An 18,480-nucleotide genomic window follows, 5' to 3' on the forward strand; every position below is an offset into this window, starting at 1 on the left:
AGGACACATATTAATAAAATTAGAAATGAAAAAGGAGAAGTTACAACAGACACCACAGAAATACAAAGCATCCTAAGAGACTACCACAAGCAACTCTATGCCAATAAAATGGACAACCTGGAAGAAATGAACAAATTCTTAGAAAGGTATAAGCTTCCAAGACTGAAGCAGGAAGAAATAGAAAATATGAACAGACCTATCACAAGTAATGAAATTGAAACTGTGATTAAAAATCTTCCAACAAACAAAAGTTCAGGACCAGATGGCTTCACGGGTGAATTCTATCAAACATTTAGAGAAGAGCTAACATCCACCCTTCTCAAACTCTTCCAAAAAATTGCAGAGGAAGGAACACTCCCAAACTCATTGTGTGAGGCCACCATCACCCTGATACCAAAACCAAACAAAGATACTACAAAAAAAAGAAAATTACAGACCAATATCACTGATGAACATAGATGCAAAAATCCTCAACAAAATACTAGCAAACAGAATCCAACAGCACATTAAAAGGATCATACACTATGATGAAGTGGGATTTATCACAGGGATGAAAGGATTCTTCAATATACACAAATCAATCAATGTGATACACCATATCAACAAATTGAAGAATAAAAACCGTATGATCATCTCAATAGATGCAGCAAAAGCTTTTGACAAAATTCAACACCCATTTATGATAAAAACTCTCCAGAAAGTAGGCATAGAGAGAAACTACCTCAACATAATAAAGGCCATATGTGACAAACCCACAGCAAACATCATTCTCAATGGTGAAAAGCTGCAAGCATTTCCTCTAAGATCAGGAACAAGACAAGGATGTCCACTCTCACCACTATTATTCAACATAGTTTTGGAAATCCTAGCCACAGCAATCAGAGAAGAAAAAGAAATAAAAGGAATACAAATTGGAAAAGAAGAAGTAAAACTGTCAGTGTTTGCAGATGACATGATACTATACATAGAGAATCCTAAAGATGCCACCAGGAAACTACTAGAGCTCATCAATGAATTTGGTAAAGTTGCAGGATACAAAATTAATGCACAGAAATCTCTTGCATTCCTATACACTAATGATGAAAAATCTGAAAGAGAAATTAAGGAAACACCCCCATTTACCATTGCAACAAAAAGAATAAAATACCTAAAATAAACCTACCTAGGGAGACAAAAGACCTGTATGCAGAAAACTATTATACACTGATGAAAGAAATTAAAGATGGAACAAACAGATGGAGAGATATACTGTGTTCTTGGATTGGAAGAATCAATATTGTGAAAATGACTATACTACCTAAAGCAATCTACAGATTCAACGCAATCCCTATCAAATCACCAATGGCATTTTTTACAGAACTAGAATAAAAAACCTTAGAATATGTATGGAGACACAGAAGACCCTGAATAGACAAAGCAGTCTTGAGGGAAAAAAACAGAGCTGGAGGAATCAGACTCCCTGACTTCAGACTATACTACAAAGCTACAGTGATCTAGACAGTATGGTACTGGCACAAAAACAGAAATGTAGATCAATGAAACAGGATAGAAAGCCCAGAGATAAACCCATGCACCTATGGTCAACTAATCTATGACAAAGGAGGCAAGGATATACAATGGAGAAAGGACAGTCTCTTCAATAAGTGGTGCTGGGAAAACTGGACAGCTACATGTAAAAGAATGAAATTAGAACACTCCCTAACACCATACACAAAAATAAACGCAAAATGGATTAGAGACCTAAATGTAAGACTGGGCACTATAAAACTCTTAGAAGAAAACATAGGAAGAACACTCTTTGACATAAATCACAGCAAGATCTTTTTAGATCCACCTCTTAGAGTAACGGAAATAAAAACAAAAATAAACAAATGGGACCTAATGAAACTTAAAAGTTTTTGCACAGCAAAGGAAACCATAAACAAGACGAAAAGACAACCCTCAGAATGGGAGAAAATATTTGCAAACGAATCAATGGACAAAAGGTTAATCTCCAAAATATATAAACAGCTCATGTAGCTCAATATTAAAATAACAAACAACCCAATCCAATAATGCGCCGAAGACCTAAATAGACATTTCTCCAAAGAAGACATACAGATGGACAAGAAGCACATGAAAAGCTGCTCAACATCACTAATTATTACAGAAATGCAAATCAAAACTACAATGAGGTATCACCTCACACCAGTTAGAATGGGCAGCATCAGAATATCTATAAACAACAAATGCTGGAGAGGGTGTGGAGGAAAGGGAACCCTCTTGCACTGTTGGTGGGAATGTAAATTGATACAGCCACTATGGAGAACAGTATGGAGGTTCCTTAGAAAACTAAAAATAGAATTACCATATGACCCAGCAATCCCACTACTGGGCACATACCCTGAGAAAACCATAATTCAAAAAAACACATGAACCCCAATGTTCATTGTTGCACTATTTACAATAGCCAGGTCATGGAAGCAACCTAAATGCCCATCGACAGCCGAATGGATAAAGAAGATGTGGTACATATATAGAATGGAATATTGCTTAGCCATAAAAGGAATGAAATTGGGTCATTTGTAGAGACGTGGATGAATCTAGAGACTGTCATACAGAGTGAAGTAAGTCAGAAAGAGAAAAACAAATATCATATATTACCGCATTTATGTGGAACCTAGAAAAATGGTACAGATGAACTGGTTTTGCAGGGCAGAAATTGAGATGCAGATGTAGAGAACAAATGTACGGACACCAAGGGGTTCGGAAAGCCATGGGGTGTGGTGGTGGTGGTGATGGGATGAATTGGGAGGCTGGGATTGACATGTATACACTAATATGTATAAAATGGATAACTAATAAGAACCTGCTGTATAAAAAATAAATAAAGTAAAATTCAAAAAAAAATGTATACAAAGAAATAAGATTTTCTTCCCCTACTTTGTTTCTAATTTCTGCACCAGTCCCTAGGCTGAGTGGGGAAGAATAGGAAAGACAAACTGTCCCTAAGAGCTCACCTCACTGTCTAATTCTTGAAGTCTAAGTTTAAAAGAATGATTTACCCTCTTGTCATTTTGTAACAATCCCCTATCTAAAAATATTAAAGGGCAGTTCTTACTTTTAGAGTGCCTCAGAATCAGCTGTGGAGATTACAGAAGCTCCTCCTGGGCTCCAATCCCCAGAGGTTTTGTTGGCGTGGGGCCCTAGAGTCTGCATTTTTCACATAAACACAAACCACATGTTTCTGATGCGGGTGGGCTGCAGATTCCAGTTTAAAACTTATTGTTCTATAACACTGATTCAAACCTATAAATAAGCTTGTTTTCCTTTAAGAATCTTTAATTGAAAAGTGTATAAGTCATACCACAAATTGACATAAAGATCTCAAAGCATTCCTTGGGAAAGTCCTTAGTTATGTTCTTTTGCCTGCCAGAATTAAAATCAAGCACTCACGCCACAATTATTTCCTAGTAATGGTTGAAAAATTAAGCAACAACATAAACAAAAAACTCAACCATTGTCACCACCACCACCATCAATCACGAAAAGATCCATCAAAAGAATCATGCCTGAGGTAGACACATGCCCTCCTTTCGTAGTACATGAATTGACCTCTACTTCTGCTTTTACACTTGGTTGTTTAAGTATTTCCCATGAGTGCCTTTAGCTGTCACTACAGAGGAACTCACTGGCAGAATTAGCAGAATGGATGAAAAGTCAGCCAAACTATGAAGTATTACTTAAAGACAAAGTCGTAAAATTTGAGGACATCTTGCCCTGTGGTTATTCAAGCATCCCAGCAATTCTTCCTTCCTCCCTGTGCTGCCAGGGCTGGAAAGCATTGATGATGTAATCAGTAATCAATGGAGAACTCAAATATTACTTCTAAGAACTTCATTTATGGATGTAACATTTATGAAAACAACAGCATATGAATCCAGTAAATCTCAGACCTGGTCAGGATCAATTACTTTTAGGGAAAATTCCTAAAAGGCATTCTTGTGTTTCATCTTTGAAAAGTAGTTATTCACCCTAATAAAAAAAAAGTTGCAAAAAATGTAACTTTGGAATGGAGGATTCTACAGTATTTAACTTTCCATAAATTATATTGTTTCACTCTACATGTTAGAACCCATTCTTAAAAGCAAATGAAATCAACCTGTGTCATCACCAATGTCTTCAATTTGCTGTAATTCCAATGAGAACCATCTTGGGTACACCTGTACAGGAAACAGGGTGAGAGTTCTTTAGGGGAAAAAATGGAAAGGAAAAAAGATACCTAATGTAATGCTTCAAACGTGTACCAATATCTCTTGACCTGTCAGCCTAAGACAGACAACCTGCAGATTTATACAGGGTTCATTATGTCCCCCATCTTATTATTGCTAAGGTGAATGTGCTAGACACTTATTGAATTGGTGTTCTATGTCTGCTGTAATAAGTGACTATGAGTTTAGTGGCTTAAAAGAACACACATTTATTATATTACAGTTCTGTAGGTTAGGAGTCCAACAAAGGTCTCACTGGACTAAAATCAAGGGGTCAATAGGGCTGCCTTACCTTCTGGAGGCTCTAGGGGATAATTTGTTTCCTTGTCTTTTCTGAAAAGGTTTTAGAGGTCACCCACATTCCTTGGCTTGTGCCCTCTTTATCCATCTTCACAACCAGCAACAGCAGGTAGAGTCCTTCTCACTTTGCATCATCCTGACCTTCTTTTCTGCTTCCCAATTTTAAGGTCCCGTGTAATTACAGGGGGCCCATCTGAATAGTCCAGGATAATCGCCTCATCTCAAGGTCTTTATCCTAATCACAGCTGCAAAATTTCCTTTTCTACGTGATGTAATATATTCACAGGTTTGGGGAATTACAACAGGGACAACCTAGAGGGGGCATTATTCTGCTGCTGAGAACACTACTAACTAAGGTGCCAAGTAATATTGGAACAAAGAAAAAAAAACTTGTCTACTTTCAACAAAGTTTAGTAAAATTAAGACAGTATATGAAAGTACAATGTAGAACAGCAAAGCAAGACAAAGTCAAGTCAGAACCCTAGAAACGCTCCATTGATGACCGTACTATTGCACAAGAAGTAGTCAGTTTAGATTAGGTTTCTTTTCCCAGATGTTGCTTCCCCACCCTCCCCCCACCCCCAGATTGACTTTGATGGTGGAAATCTCATCCGAGACTAAGAGCCTGTGGTGGAGGAAGTGAAGGTGGTGGTGGAGTCGGTGCGCCTGGGACCCCACTAACTTCTGACTATGAACTTTCAGCTGGTCTCCATGGAACAGATGGGTTTTCTCAGACCTACCCTTGCGTAAACACCAGGCGGCCAGTGGGGGACGCCATGCCCCTTCTCTTGGAACTTGCCTTGTAAAGAAGGCAGGCACCAAGATATTAACTTGTCTGGAATCTTGTGGACCAGATGTCAGCAATCCATGTCCAGAGGTTCCTGACTTTTGGTCACACATCTCTGGGGTCGGCCTAAGGCCCGTGCTGCCTGGGTTGGCTGTGGAGGATGAGCTCCTGAGGCAGCATCTTGCTCTGTCTCCTCCAAACCAGGTTCTGACCAGAGAGAAAAGTATTCGTGTTTCTCAGGCTGGTGGAAAATACTCCCTCATCGTCCTCTCGGACTGGGGCAGCCCCTTCCCATGTTGGCCTGCTTTGTGGGGGGAAGGGATGGGGAGGATGGGAGCAAGAGGAGCGGGGACAAGGAGGAGGAATGGGAACAAAATAAGCCTGGGGAGAGGATAGGGGAGGACGGCGAGGAAGGAGAAGGCAGAAGCTGAGGAAGAATAAGGAGGACGATGACCAGAGCGTGAATGCCATGGAGGTTCTAGTCTCTGGTCCCAGAATGGCAGCTGCCCTCTCTTGAACTTCCCCTGACCTCATGCTGGACACACACACATCCCAGCCTCCTCTCTCATTCTCCAAACTCCTTTAGTCACAGAAGAACAGCCTCTCAGCCCCTACCCCCTCCCGTGCCCTGATTCTGGGGATTGTTTCCTTTTTCCCTAGGTTTCCCCAGAGCTAGGCACAGATTCCTCACCAGCAGCCAAACCCTGGTCTGTGGTTCTGGAGAGTCCAAAGCATGGAAATCTCCCATGAGAAAAGGAAATGCAGGCCACGTGGGGTCATGGGGGCACTCTGCAGAATCTCAGTCCAGCTGTCCAAGTCATGCTAGGTTGATATTTGGGAAGATGTCAAACTTGTTTAAAAAAAAAAAAACTCTAAAAAGATCCTTGGTGCAGGTCATTGTTACATGGAGTAAATTACACTACGAAATCCTAAACCAAGTGATCAATCTTCATTCTAAAGTCACCGATCAGCCCTAACAAGGGCAAAACAGGTTGTGAGTACTAGTTACAGGGAATGAACAAAACTGGGGCAGATCCCACAAAGGCCCAGGTAGGAGAAGCTGCTTGGGCCAATGGCTAAGTAACGTCCTGTATTAGTCAGCTTGGGCTGCCATAAAAAATTACCATAGACTGGGTGGCTTAACCATAAATCTGTTTTCACACATTCTGGAGGCTGGAAGTCCAATATCAAGATTGACGTTCTCGCCAATTCAGTTTCCGATGTGAGCTCTCTTCATGGCTTGTAGATAGCAGATGCCTCACTGGGTCCTCACATGGCCTTTTCTCCTTGCTTGAGCTGGGGTAGGGCAGGAGCCCAAGCTCTCTGGTATCTCCTCTTGTAAGGACACTAATCCTATCAGATCAGGGTCCCAAGGCTATGACCTCATTTAATCTTAATTACTTTTTTAAAGGCCCCTTCTCCAAATACAGCCCCACAGGGATTAGGGTTCAAGATATGAATTGGGGGGCGGGTGGTGGGACACATACATTCAATTCCTAACACCCTCCCCAGCCTCCTCCTCCCATGAAGGCATTTGCAGCTCTCAGCTCTGGTCCCTGGGAACTTCCCAGGCACTGGGTCCTCAGATTCCTCTCCCCACAGACTTTCTCCTTCTCTCTCTCTGACTCAAATGCCTCAACACAGGGCACAGCTGTTGACTGGCTGACACTCAAAGACAGTGGACTGAGTTGCTTTCACCTGGCTGACTTTCAGAAGAGAGGGGCCACCACTGACTGATAGGTTTGCAGAAATGTGTTCACTGAGGAGACTGGCTGTGGTGGCAGAATAATGTTTCCCCAAAGATGTCCACATCCTGGTCCCTGGAATTTGTGAACGTGTTACTTGACATGGCAAAGGACACTTTGCAGGTGTGATTAAATTAAGGACCTTGACATCTGGGGGGGGGCGGATTATCCTGGTGGGTCCAATGGAATCACAAGGGTCCATATAAGTGAAAGAGGGAGGAAGGAGAGTTGGTGTCAGAATAATATTTTGTGAGAACAACTTGATCAGCTGTGACTGGCTTTGAAGATGGAAGGGGGCTTTGAGAGTAAAATGTGAGCATCTTCTAGAGGCTGGAAAAGGCAAAGAAAGAGATTCTCCCTTAGAGCCTCCAGAAAGAACCTCAACTCCACTGTCACATTAATTTTAGCCCAGTGAGGTGCATCTTGGACTTCTGACCTCCAGAACCATAAGATAATAAATGCATGTTTTTACAAGCCACTAACTGTGTGGTAATATGTTACAGTAGCAACAGGAAACTCCTACATTGGACATTGGTGGATAGAGAGGATTTAGAACCAGTTTTGGTGGCTATTTCTTACCATGGCTTTAGACCAATTACTCTACCCCAGAAATATGAACTTTCAAACTTTTCAATTCTCAGTGGAGATAATGTAAATAATACTGGATGATGTACCCACCATCCCTGTATAAGAGGTTGAAACCCTCACCCTGTGCTCAGGGATAAACATTTAGTATGCTCTGAGGTTGGGTTGTGCACGCATGTATATTTGAGGCAGGGCTGCAGTGGCTTGGGCACCGGACTTATAATGTTCTCCACAGGGCTGGCTACAGGGTGCTGGGTACAGGGGGGTCTTTTGCCATATCTAGGCCATCTACTATCTGAACCGCCTTCCTTTGTATGAGGAACTTCCCACATTCTGCAACTTTTAAGGATCACGTACTTGCTTTCTTAGTTTTCCTAGGGGCTAAGATGTGGGTCTATTACCGAGAGCTGGCCAATCCCCATCAGCAACAACTACTCCAGCATTTGACAGGAGTTGAGAGACACAAGGAGCAGGCCCTGGGGAAATTTTTTCTGTCCCCTGCAACAGAAGAATCTCCCACCTCAATATCCTTAGTTTAACACCGACCAGGTGCAGCAGAAGTCATGGAACCATTGAAGGTGTCTAGTGTCCAGGGCCAGTAGTGTCACCTGTGCAAAGCTACAGGGTCTGTCACTCAGCAGGGGACACTAGTGTCCTTCCCATTTGGTCTGTGTGCTCCCTTCCATTGGCCTTTCTTATTCCTCCCTGTTTGTACAGTCTAGTTCTCCAGTTTGCTGGAGATTCTCTGAGCTATTACTATCCCTGGAATAAAGCATATTTGAGATGAAATGAGCCAGAATTTATTTCTGATGGCTGCAGAGAGAGAAAGGAGGGGAAAGGGGGAAAGCAGGGAGGAAGAAAGGAAGCCTCTTCCTAGAAGTTGGCTGGGTGCTGAGTTCCTTTGTTGTCGGCTCCAAGATTCTCCGGAAGAGTCAACTTCCCCCTTAAGCCAAAGGCACCCTCAAGGATCAAGTTACTCCACTCCTTGCTCTCTGGTCTGAAAACACAAGTTGGCTGCTTTCTGCAGTCTCCCCCCTCCCCGCCCTCAGGTCTAACCCAGTCTCACCCAGTAAGAGAATACAAACCAACCAAGCAACCTCACTCCTCAAGCAAACACGTCATCTATCTATTCCTTATCTTGGTCATCAGCTTCATTTTCAGAATCTTCATTTCTTGTATTCTGTATGGTGGGGAAAGGAAAAACATGGTCCCTGGGATACCATGAGAATGAAGTAGGAAGGACGTGCACAGAAAATACACCGAGTAGCACTCTGAGATGTAACCCTAAATCTGTATGTTTATACACAAGACATACATAAATATATACTTGTATCCATTGTTTTACAACTTCTTTACTACTTAAAAAATTTTTGGATCAGCGTAACACGCGACCCCAGAATTCCTTTCCCCGGCGTGTAACGCAGGACAAACGGTAAGAATTCGAGGAGAGTGGCAAAATGCGGCTGTATCTCAGATAAAGGATAAGTTACCGCCGCTTGGTGGGCTCCCGAAGTGGGTGGACATGGTGACGTCACTTCCCCCTTCAGCAGCCGGCCCGCCCATTGGTCATCTCGGCAGGGCGGGGACAGGGCGGGGGTTGGAGGAGAGGAGCCGCCTTAGAGGTCAGGAATGGGGCTTGGCTTATGTAAATCTTGCAGCGCAGGGGTACAATTCCCCGCGAGCCACTTCCCGGGCTGTGGAAGTTTTCCAAAGAAGTTGCTTGGATTTTATTAGAAGAGTCGTTTGGAGGGGCTGAGAGGCGTGGAGGGCGTGGGGGGCGGAGGGTGGGTAGGGAGCGTGTGTGTACAGTGTAGGAATCTAAGGCTGTACGGGGGGGCGGGGAAAAAGCAGTTCATACTTACCTGGCAGGGGAAATACCATGATCATGAAGGTGGTTTTCCCAGGACGAGGCTCACTCATTGCACTACGAGTGTGCTGACGCCTGCGATTTCTCCAAATGAGAGAAACTCGACTGCAAAATTTGTGGTAGTGGGGGACTGCGTGCGCGCTTTCCCCCCGCAATTGCTGTTGAACAGTAGAATTAGTTTGTGTAAATTATTAAATAAGAGAAACATAAAGGGTCTTGTATGTCCTGTTAAATTTTTTTCTCGTGTTTTGGAAAAATACCTTAAAAGAATCCCAGTTGTATGGGGTGGTGGGTGCTAGTCGTACTGATTTTCTTCGCTGTGGAGAATCGTGTATGAACTTTCCGTGCAATTGGGTTGGTTCTTTGGAGATGAAAGCTTCGAAAAATTGCCTTAATACTTAAAGAATTTCTGCAGAAACTACTTTGTATTTCCACAGATTTTCTTTTTTTTAATGTTAGGCTTTGAACAGCAAACAACTCCTGGGAACGGGGAACAAAGGATTTCCGGTGTTTGGCTCTCCGGGTTTTTTTGGTAGTGCAGTGATTAAGAATCCAGAAGGCTACGCAGGGGACATGGGCGCGAGTTTGCAGTAGTCCCCGTGTCGAAGCTACTGTAGTCTGCGGGCGGGAAAGACCTGCTCTGCAGCAAGACATGCCACTGCGTTAAGAAGCACCGCGATGACTAATAACCACCGCCACCGCTACTGCTTACCGCAATAAGAGGAAAGCCCGCGCGGAGCAACAGAGACCCAACGCAGGAAAAGATCAGTGAAAGTAATTTACTAAAAAGACTGGGCGTCTGATGAAAAACGGTAGTGAATAATCCTTCACGGATGCGGAATTATGGGTCCAGTTTACTGCTTGGGGAGTTTCCAAGCGACGCACCCGAGGGCAAAGGAGCCCAGTGGACCTTGTTCAGTTAAGAACACGGAGCTTTACAGTGCAGGGAGGCCGGAGGAACTAGCGTCCACAGGACAAACTCACAGAGAAGAGAGAGATGCTGAAAGTAAAACAGAACTGCACAGGAGTTCTGTTCATCGTGCAGCACAGTACTGAGCAGTGCGGCCCTAGGAGGAAACTCCCCAAGGTCCGGAGAAATCTTTGACAAGAGACTCACACAGATAGTGCTTTCCCCAAGCAGATAGACTAAAGGGAAACACAACAAGAAAAAGCGTGATTCATGAGGGCAGGGGCTGGAGTACGCGGTAATATCTTGCCTGAGTAGCGAAAACTAGTTAGCCCCAGACTGAGCGCTGCTCGGAACCACTTCGCAAATCATAAAAGCAAGACCAGAAACGATCAAACTCTAAGTAATTTACTACATCCATGAACGAAGTTCAGCGTTTACAGGAACACACAACTGTCCAGTCTCCAACAAGGCAACATCCCACAGTGCGTGGCGTTCCATCAGCGATCTTGAGGTATCCAAAGAGGCAGGACGAATGACCCATAATGCAGAGACACATCGGTCATTTGCAAATCACCCAGAGCTGATACAGATGTTATAATCACCAGAGAAGGACATTAAAACATTTATTCCACCTGTATTCCGTAAGTTCCAACAGTTAAATGTACACACGGGAACCATTTAAAAAAGACCCACTCTAACGTAAAGAGATGAAAACTACACCGTCTGTAAAGGAAACGTACTGAAAGGGATTAACAGCGAGCAATTCGAAAACGCAGAAGAAAAAATTTTGAATAGGAATTGCCTTGACTTTGCAGATCACTTGACGTAGAAAGCGACAGTCCCAAATGGAAGGGCGGCGGCGTCCTAAGATGGGGCGGTGGATACTCCGCGCGGGTGGTGCCATGGAGCGTGATTTCCGACGTCGCAGCTTGAGTAAGGGATTGCCGCCACCCGTGTGCGTCTGCCTTCATTCTCTGGCAGTTGTTCTGGAACGTACAAGGCAGATGACTTAGTGAGGGCAGCCCTCCACATGGTGCAGAGAGACCAGGGGCACTAGGTAAAAACCGGGAGCAGGCCGAGATCAGCTGGGTGAAGATTCCGGGAGAGGGGCGCTGGGGAGGAACTGAAAGGGCAGACGCATAAAAGCGACAGCTGAGACCTCGCTCATTAGATTCCAAGAACCAAGTTCGTCCCTGGGTGGGCTCGAACCACCAACCTTTCGGTTAACAGCCGAACGCGCTAACCGACTGCGCCACAGAGACGAGCCGCTGCGAATCTTTCTTGTAACATCCTGGAATCAGAATGTATTCCCCGTCCCCTCCAACCCCAGCGGAAAAGAGATTCAAATGTCTCTATCTTGTCCAACCTCGCCGGCGCCAGAGACACTGAGCGTTGTCGTCGGGCATGTCCGGCCGTGGACACCGAGCCCGAGTGAGCTGGGGGCTCAGACGAAGCAACGCCGCGCCCACGACCATCCTCGCCTGCTCCTGGCCGCCTCGAAAGCGGCCCCTCTACACGAGACGACTGCCGCCTCTCTCGGCCTCAAGTCCTCCATTTCCCACTCGTGATCGGCCTCAGCCGTCGCGCTCACCGCAAGTCCCCCTCCAGGCCCGGCTGGTCGTACGGGGGAAGGACAGCAACCGGCTGTGTCCCCACCGTTCTGCCCGCTCTGGGCGCCTCCAGAGAAGGGCTCCACGAGGCACGACCCGGAGTTTGCTCACCAGGCAGCCCCTCGCCCGGAGCAGGGCCTGGCATCCAGCAGGCGCCCAATAAACCTCGCGGAGGATGCATTCCGCCGCCGGGGCCAGGGGTGGGGGGTAGACCAAGAATTCTTATGCCACCTGTAAGGTTTTAGTCCTCGAGGAACCTAGATTTTTCAGATCAGCTGTTCTTCAAAACCTTTCTTCTAGCAGCTGATTTAGAACCAGATAAAAGTCCTAGAAAGGCCAGGAGGGCACCACCCCGACCGGCTCTGAACTCCCCACCCAAGGCGGTGCTGCGGCCTCAGCCTGCGGGCGCAGGTGTCCGGTCTGAGAGGCGTGAAGGAGGAAAGCTGCAAAGGAGAAAGACGGCTGCGCTAAGGTGGGTCCGACCACAGCTCCGTAGGTCCCCGGTGGAGCACAGTGGTCGTGGTGTGATTGGTGCGGTGATGGGAGCCTGGCTGCTTGGGTCTGAATTCGAATCCTAACAAAACGGGCTTCCCGTGCCTGATCACCACCGGCAACACCGAATGGTTCTACCTTTTGGACTTGGTGCCTTGCCCCCTACTGGCTACAGAGCAGGCAGGCGAGGTGGCGAGGCGCACACCTCACCGGAGAACTCCAAGTTCTGAGGACGCCCAGACTCCGCCCGAGACCCCCAAGGCCTGGAGTCAGCATTCCCTCCAGCTGCGCCCTCGCTGACGCTCCCGGTGCCGCCCACCCTGAGGAGAGCGCCTGCGGCTCCAAGAACAACCTTCTCCTCTGTCTGGGAGCATTTGGCTGGGTTCATTTGTTACATTGTGTTTTCAATGTCTAGAGGCGACCTTTTAAAAATTAACTTTATAATGATTAAAAAAATGAATGTGTTTCCCAACTCAAATCAAACCAAACAAGGCACATTCACTACAGTCTAGCCTTGACTATAAGATCTGCACGTGTCTCAAAGGCCTGGGTGGAGGTGGGTCAGGGATCCCTGCTCTCCCCAGACGCCGGAATCCGCAGCCCGGGCTCCTCTTTCTGGCTGAGCTTGGGATGAAAGGATGAGATTTCCTGGAGCCCAGGTTCAAATCTTAGCCTAATAGTGCCTTTTCGTGTCCAATGGAGACTTAGAAGCGAGAAATCCTGAATAAAATGGGAATAAACTGGAATAGGATCAATTAAAATTCTGAATAAAATAGGGCACCTGAATACAATACAGTACTTCCCATCCAGGTCTGGAACCCTCGACCCCAAAGCTAAGACGCTGTCACCCTGGCTGCTCAGCGACGTCACAGCCCCGCCCCGCGACCATTTACTCACAGGGACAACCGCGCAGTTAGTTACAAGACGTGCGGGGCGAAGCCCCCTCGCGGGGCAGGACTCAGTGGGAGCAGCCTCTGCCTTTCGCCCCCGAGACCCAGGGTGACCCGACGAGGGGGCGGCACTGGCTCGGTCGCTGCGCCCCTGGGCGGCGGGGCCGGGGACTCCGATGGCCCGCGACGGGCAGAGTCGCCAGGGTCCAGCGGGGACGCCGCGGGCTCGTACCCTCACCTGCCCGCCACGTCCGCGTGGAGCGCGCGGACCGCGCCTCTCGGGGACGCGGGAGCGGGAAAGCACGTCCCATCTGAGGAGTAAAAAATCCCCTTTTTCCTAACTAAACAGAAAGGTCCCACCGAGACTTGAACTCGGATCGCTGGATTCAGAGTCCAGAGTGCTCACCATTACACCATGGAACCCTCTGCCAGCTACTCCACTGCTGCCGCCGCTGAGCCAGGCGGCGCACAGCCCCGCGGGCCCAGGAGCGGCCTCCCGCCCGGCGCGCCCAGGAGCGGCCTCCCGCCCGGCGCTCACGTCACCCCGCCCCGAGCCCGCTTCCTCCGCGACGCCAGGAGGCGCCTGACTCGCCTGCCCTAGGCCGTCTCTTCAGGTTTGTTTGTCGTGGAATGAGATGAAATCCATTCGGGGTGAGCGACAGGGAAGGGCTTTTAGGGCTCCCCCAAATCCACCTGCTCTGCCGGCATTTCTAGAGTTTTCTGCCCTGAGGTAAAACTCCCGCGAGGAAAAAAAAAAGGTTCCTTTCCTCTTCTTTCCAAGTGTCCTCTTCCCGCTGCCCTGGGAGCTCTGAAGACCCTCAGAACAGCCCTTGGGACTTCGTGGGATTGCCTCCTCCTCCTCCTCCGCCTCCGATTCTACTCTCGAGAGCCCTCTCTCCTCCCTGCGTTCCTTGCTGTCTTCCTCCTCATCTTTCCCGCTTCCTGCATCTGCTTTGCTATCACTCGTCCTCACTTTCCCTGCGCCCGCCCCAGTACACAGCTCAGGCTATCAGAACATGGGGAAGAGCGGCCACAGTCTGACAGGAAGGTGAGGAACATTTTCCATCAACGCGAGAAGCCCGACTGCTTCTCGGGTCAGGACCCTTTAGGGGACTTTGCTCGAGGGAGTGGCTGAGCGTCCATAGCCAGTGCTCGAGGCCTTTTGCCGCCCGGGACCACCCTGGAGCCGGGGTGACTCCAAGATGAAGAACTTTGGGTTCGGCGCAGCTCCTGGGTGATTGGTCAAATGCCACGAAAGTGAACCGTCAGCACTCTTCTTTAGGCCTTCAATTGGGACAAATCAGTGGCTCATATCGCCCCCTCGTGGCTACATCCGGTACCGCGCACAATGATGGGGTGCAGTAGATACCAGAAAATTCAAAGAACGCTGGGCGATACTCAAGACCTTGAAATTAAAAGTCTGACAAAGTACCGACTAAAATAGATTAATGGAGGGAAAAAAGCATGCTCCTCCCTTTTGGCTACAAGCGGGGCTTGAAAAAGCAACTTTCTAATGTTTTAGGATTCAGGCAGAAGAAAGATGAATGGGTCAGAAATGGCAGTTGGTTTGTGGCCTTTTTGTAGCGTATTGTTCATAATTGTCCCAACAGTGAAGGTGTGCAGTTATTTTTAGTCCGTTATAGTTTCTTTGTATTCTGTTGCTCTAGGAGATGTTTGTCCGGGTGCAAGCACTCCAGTAAAGGGTCCTAGGTCCCAGCCTATCTCAACAGGATGCTATCTTTTATGTAAGGAAAAGGGGAAATAGATATACTTATCTTGCAGGAAGGATAGGCCAGAAACTAATGAAAATGTTTTTATCTAGGGCTGCACAGGAATGGAGTCTAAGATATGGAGATGGGAGGGGATTTTTTCTAAGTGTACCTTACAGTTTTCATTTTTTAAACGATGTCACTGTTTTACATATTCCAAAAGAGGATGAAAAAGCTAAGCTTAAAATTAAAAAATAAAAGCAGAACAAAAGAATTTAATTATATATCAAATGATAATATAACCACATAGAATATAATTAATTCAAGTAAATTTTGAAAGCAGTGCTTGTCTGTACACCCACAGTGGGATATATCCTAAGGACATCTTGAACTTTACTTAATAGGTTTAAGGTTGGTCGTAGAATTGGTATAATAATTCTGAAGCTGTCTTGTGTGTATAGTAGGATAGAGCAAATAAGTAAAAATGTTGATATTGTCAGGAATCAAGGTTATCAACTTGGAAGATGGAGGACAAAATGATGAAATGGGAAGAGCTGAGGAAGAACCTTATAGTGTTGGACTGGAATTGGAGATAGCCATATCAACTAATTGTTACCGAGTCCAAGCTCTCCTAACGTGTGCTGCACAACAGGCCAGTAAATTGAGAGGTGAGTTGTTGGGACAAGAAAAAGTGACTCTATTCAGAAAGCCAGCAGACAGAGAAGATGGCGGACTAATGTCCCAAAGAACCATCTTATGGATTTAGAATTCAGGCTTCTTTTATACTGAAAGGGGAGGGAAAGTGATTGATTATTGAAAATTTCTTGGTGCCAGAATCCTTTGTTCTTGCAGCTGTCTGAGTAGGTCTGATCACAGTGTTCCTATAAACCTCCAACAAGACATTATGCCTTTTAAAGGTCAGAGCCTTGAGAATGGGCTGTCTTGTATATTTCAGGCTATAGGCAACATTCTTTTAGTTATTAACTTGTAGCAAAAGCAATAGAATACAAAGGTTAAAGTAAAAGAACCAGATCCAATCTGAAGTCAAATTTGTTCTTCCCTATTACATAATGATACCCACTGATAAGGTCTAGAAGCAGTGATACCTCACAGCAATGAGCTCATCTAGTGGTCAGTTTCTAAATACCATTTGTCTGGGATCCCTTGTAGAAATGCCTGATTTTGTGTTGGGGAAGAAAAGTGTAAGTGAGTCTGCAACATTTTGTTGTGTCCAAAGACTAGTAGAGACATGTCAAAAGATCACAGAAGCCAGCCTGAAAAGTTCCCCTGTTTAAATTGGAGACCAATGGAGCATCAAAAAGAATAATGACTATATTATTACATACTGAATGAGAGAGGACTCCATATAATATATATGTAGTATACACATAGTATAATCCATGTGCTATACTTAAAGAAAAGATGGAGGAGGGAAAGCTGTATTTTATAGAAGAATAGCAGTTAATAAGTGTGGAATGAAAAATAAGGTTGTTTGTTAGAGTGCATGTTTACAAGAAATAAGATTAAGTTTTCATTTTTTTGGGGGGGGGGGGAACCAAAGCTAAACTGGGTGACCACAGGTTTTTTGTTTATCTCAGGTTCTAGATGTGTTTATTTTCTTGACTGCAGATGGTGTACATGTTTATTCATAATGGTGAAAGGGCAAAATGTCAGTTTTACTACCCTAGTTCCTCTCTGTAGTCAAATTTCTACCCGTAAGGCATGGTTCCATTCACCTAAGTGGTTGGCAATTTTCTGGTTCAATACAATTATTTTGAATTTTTCTTTTATTTGACAAGTTTTATTTGCATAGCTGTAAAAAGAAATGTTGATTAATGCTCATAAACATCCTTGTTAACATATAGTTAATATAATTAGATACTAAGGCTATGAGTTAACTTCTTTCTGGAAGCCTTGTAAAGCCTCTGGGGTTGTCATTTATTTTGGAGGGAATGCAAGAAGTATTTTATTCTCTTATCAGTTTTACTGAGATCAAGAACTAATAATTATCCAGACTACCTCTACCAGGATTTATCTGCTGCACCTAAAACTGTATGGGTCCTCTTTCCCTAAGATCCCCATACTTGTCAATGTTGTGGCCTATAGAAAGGGACATCTTTTAGTATCTGTAAGCCTGGGATTCCATAAGCCGTATACCAGGTAAGGGACCATTTTTCTGAAAGGACTTTGTAGGCATCAGTTCTATAAGTGAAGTATGGCTCTTATGCCATAAAGTGAGTTTGCACACCAAATTTAACAAGATCTGTGGCATGGTCATATATTACAATGTAATTACAATATAATATATTATTATGTTCTGGTAGGAAGAATAAGGATTCTTACTGAATATTTGTAAGTAACTACAAGATCATGAAAAGTAAAGGAATTTAATAAAAGCATTTTCCATTATGTTTGACCATTGTTACATTATGCTGAATAGTTTTGTAAGCCAATCAACACATACTTTTTTTTTTTTGACCGTGGCATGTGGGATCCTAGTTCCCCGACCAGGGATCGAACCCGTGCCCCGTGCAGTGGAAGCATGGAGTCCCAACCACTGGACCACCAGGGAATTTCCCATATTATTTTCTATAGAGTCATTATTCTTAAAATTTCTTGATGTTTAATTAGCTTACAGTCTATAGTAAGACTTCCCCAGGATGTCTTTTCAGTATTCCAAAGACTCAGGTATCATAAAATACCATTTTAACAATGTTTCATTTCAGTTTGTACAAATAGACCCTGTTAAATTGAGGAGTCAAGGTATATTAAAAAGAAAAGGGGTTTTCTCATATGCACACTAAAGAGAGAATATTAACCACAATTTGATTAGTTCTTTTGGTACATTTTTTTTTTTGGCATTCTCCTTTATTTTATTTTATTTTTTTCCACACACACACACTGTATTTTATTTTTACAAGAGATAAATAGACTGACACCAAGCATTGTACATGGATGACCACAACAAAAGCAACAATGATTGTAATTACCAAACATGAAACACACTCATACTATGTCATAATATTGACATTCAGTCCAGTAATCCTCCACTGTAACAGCTCCTTTACTTTGCAGTGCAAAATTGATTTGTATATTCTTTGCCTCTGAGTCCTTGTGGGATTTTTTTTTTTTAATTCAGACAGAAAGTCACAAAAATTATACTCATCCTCATCAGTTCACTCAGTCCCATGTAATCAATTTTTTTTTCCATCTTGATCTTTTGTTAGCACTTTTATGAGTTCATCAGTTTTTCATTAGAGTTCTGAAAATGCTTATTCATTCAGTTCAGCAGTACAGTCAGTTACCAGAAACCTGTACTTGTCAGAGTCTTTTCC

At 44.8% G+C, this 18,480-nt stretch overlaps 3 non-coding genes across 3 annotated transcripts; 1 reads left to right on the plus strand and 2 right to left on the minus strand.

Moving 5' to 3' along the window:
- Positions 1-9,521: 9,521 nt before the first annotated feature.
- On the plus strand, positions 9,522-9,685 carry LOC137763182 (U1 spliceosomal RNA). The gene has a single exon (XR_011073742.1). It is a non-coding gene; the product is annotated as a U1 spliceosomal RNA (small nuclear RNA).
- A 1,947-nt stretch (positions 9,686-11,632) lies between these two features.
- Positions 11,633-11,706, minus strand: TRNAN-GUU (transfer RNA asparagine (anticodon GUU)). Its single transcript has one exon. It is a non-coding gene; the product is annotated as a tRNA-Asn (tRNA).
- Positions 11,707-13,787: 2,081 nt separating this feature from the next.
- On the minus strand, positions 13,788-13,859 carry TRNAQ-CUG (transfer RNA glutamine (anticodon CUG)). Its single transcript has one exon. It is a non-coding gene; the product is annotated as a tRNA-Gln (tRNA).
- Positions 13,860-18,480: the final 4,621 nt, after the last annotated feature.

The sequence above is a fragment of the Eschrichtius robustus genome, chromosome 3 (assembly GCF_028021215.1).
Source record: "Eschrichtius robustus isolate mEscRob2 chromosome 3, mEscRob2.pri, whole genome shotgun sequence".
Taxonomy (NCBI): Eukaryota; Metazoa; Chordata; class Mammalia; order Artiodactyla; family Eschrichtiidae; genus Eschrichtius; species Eschrichtius robustus.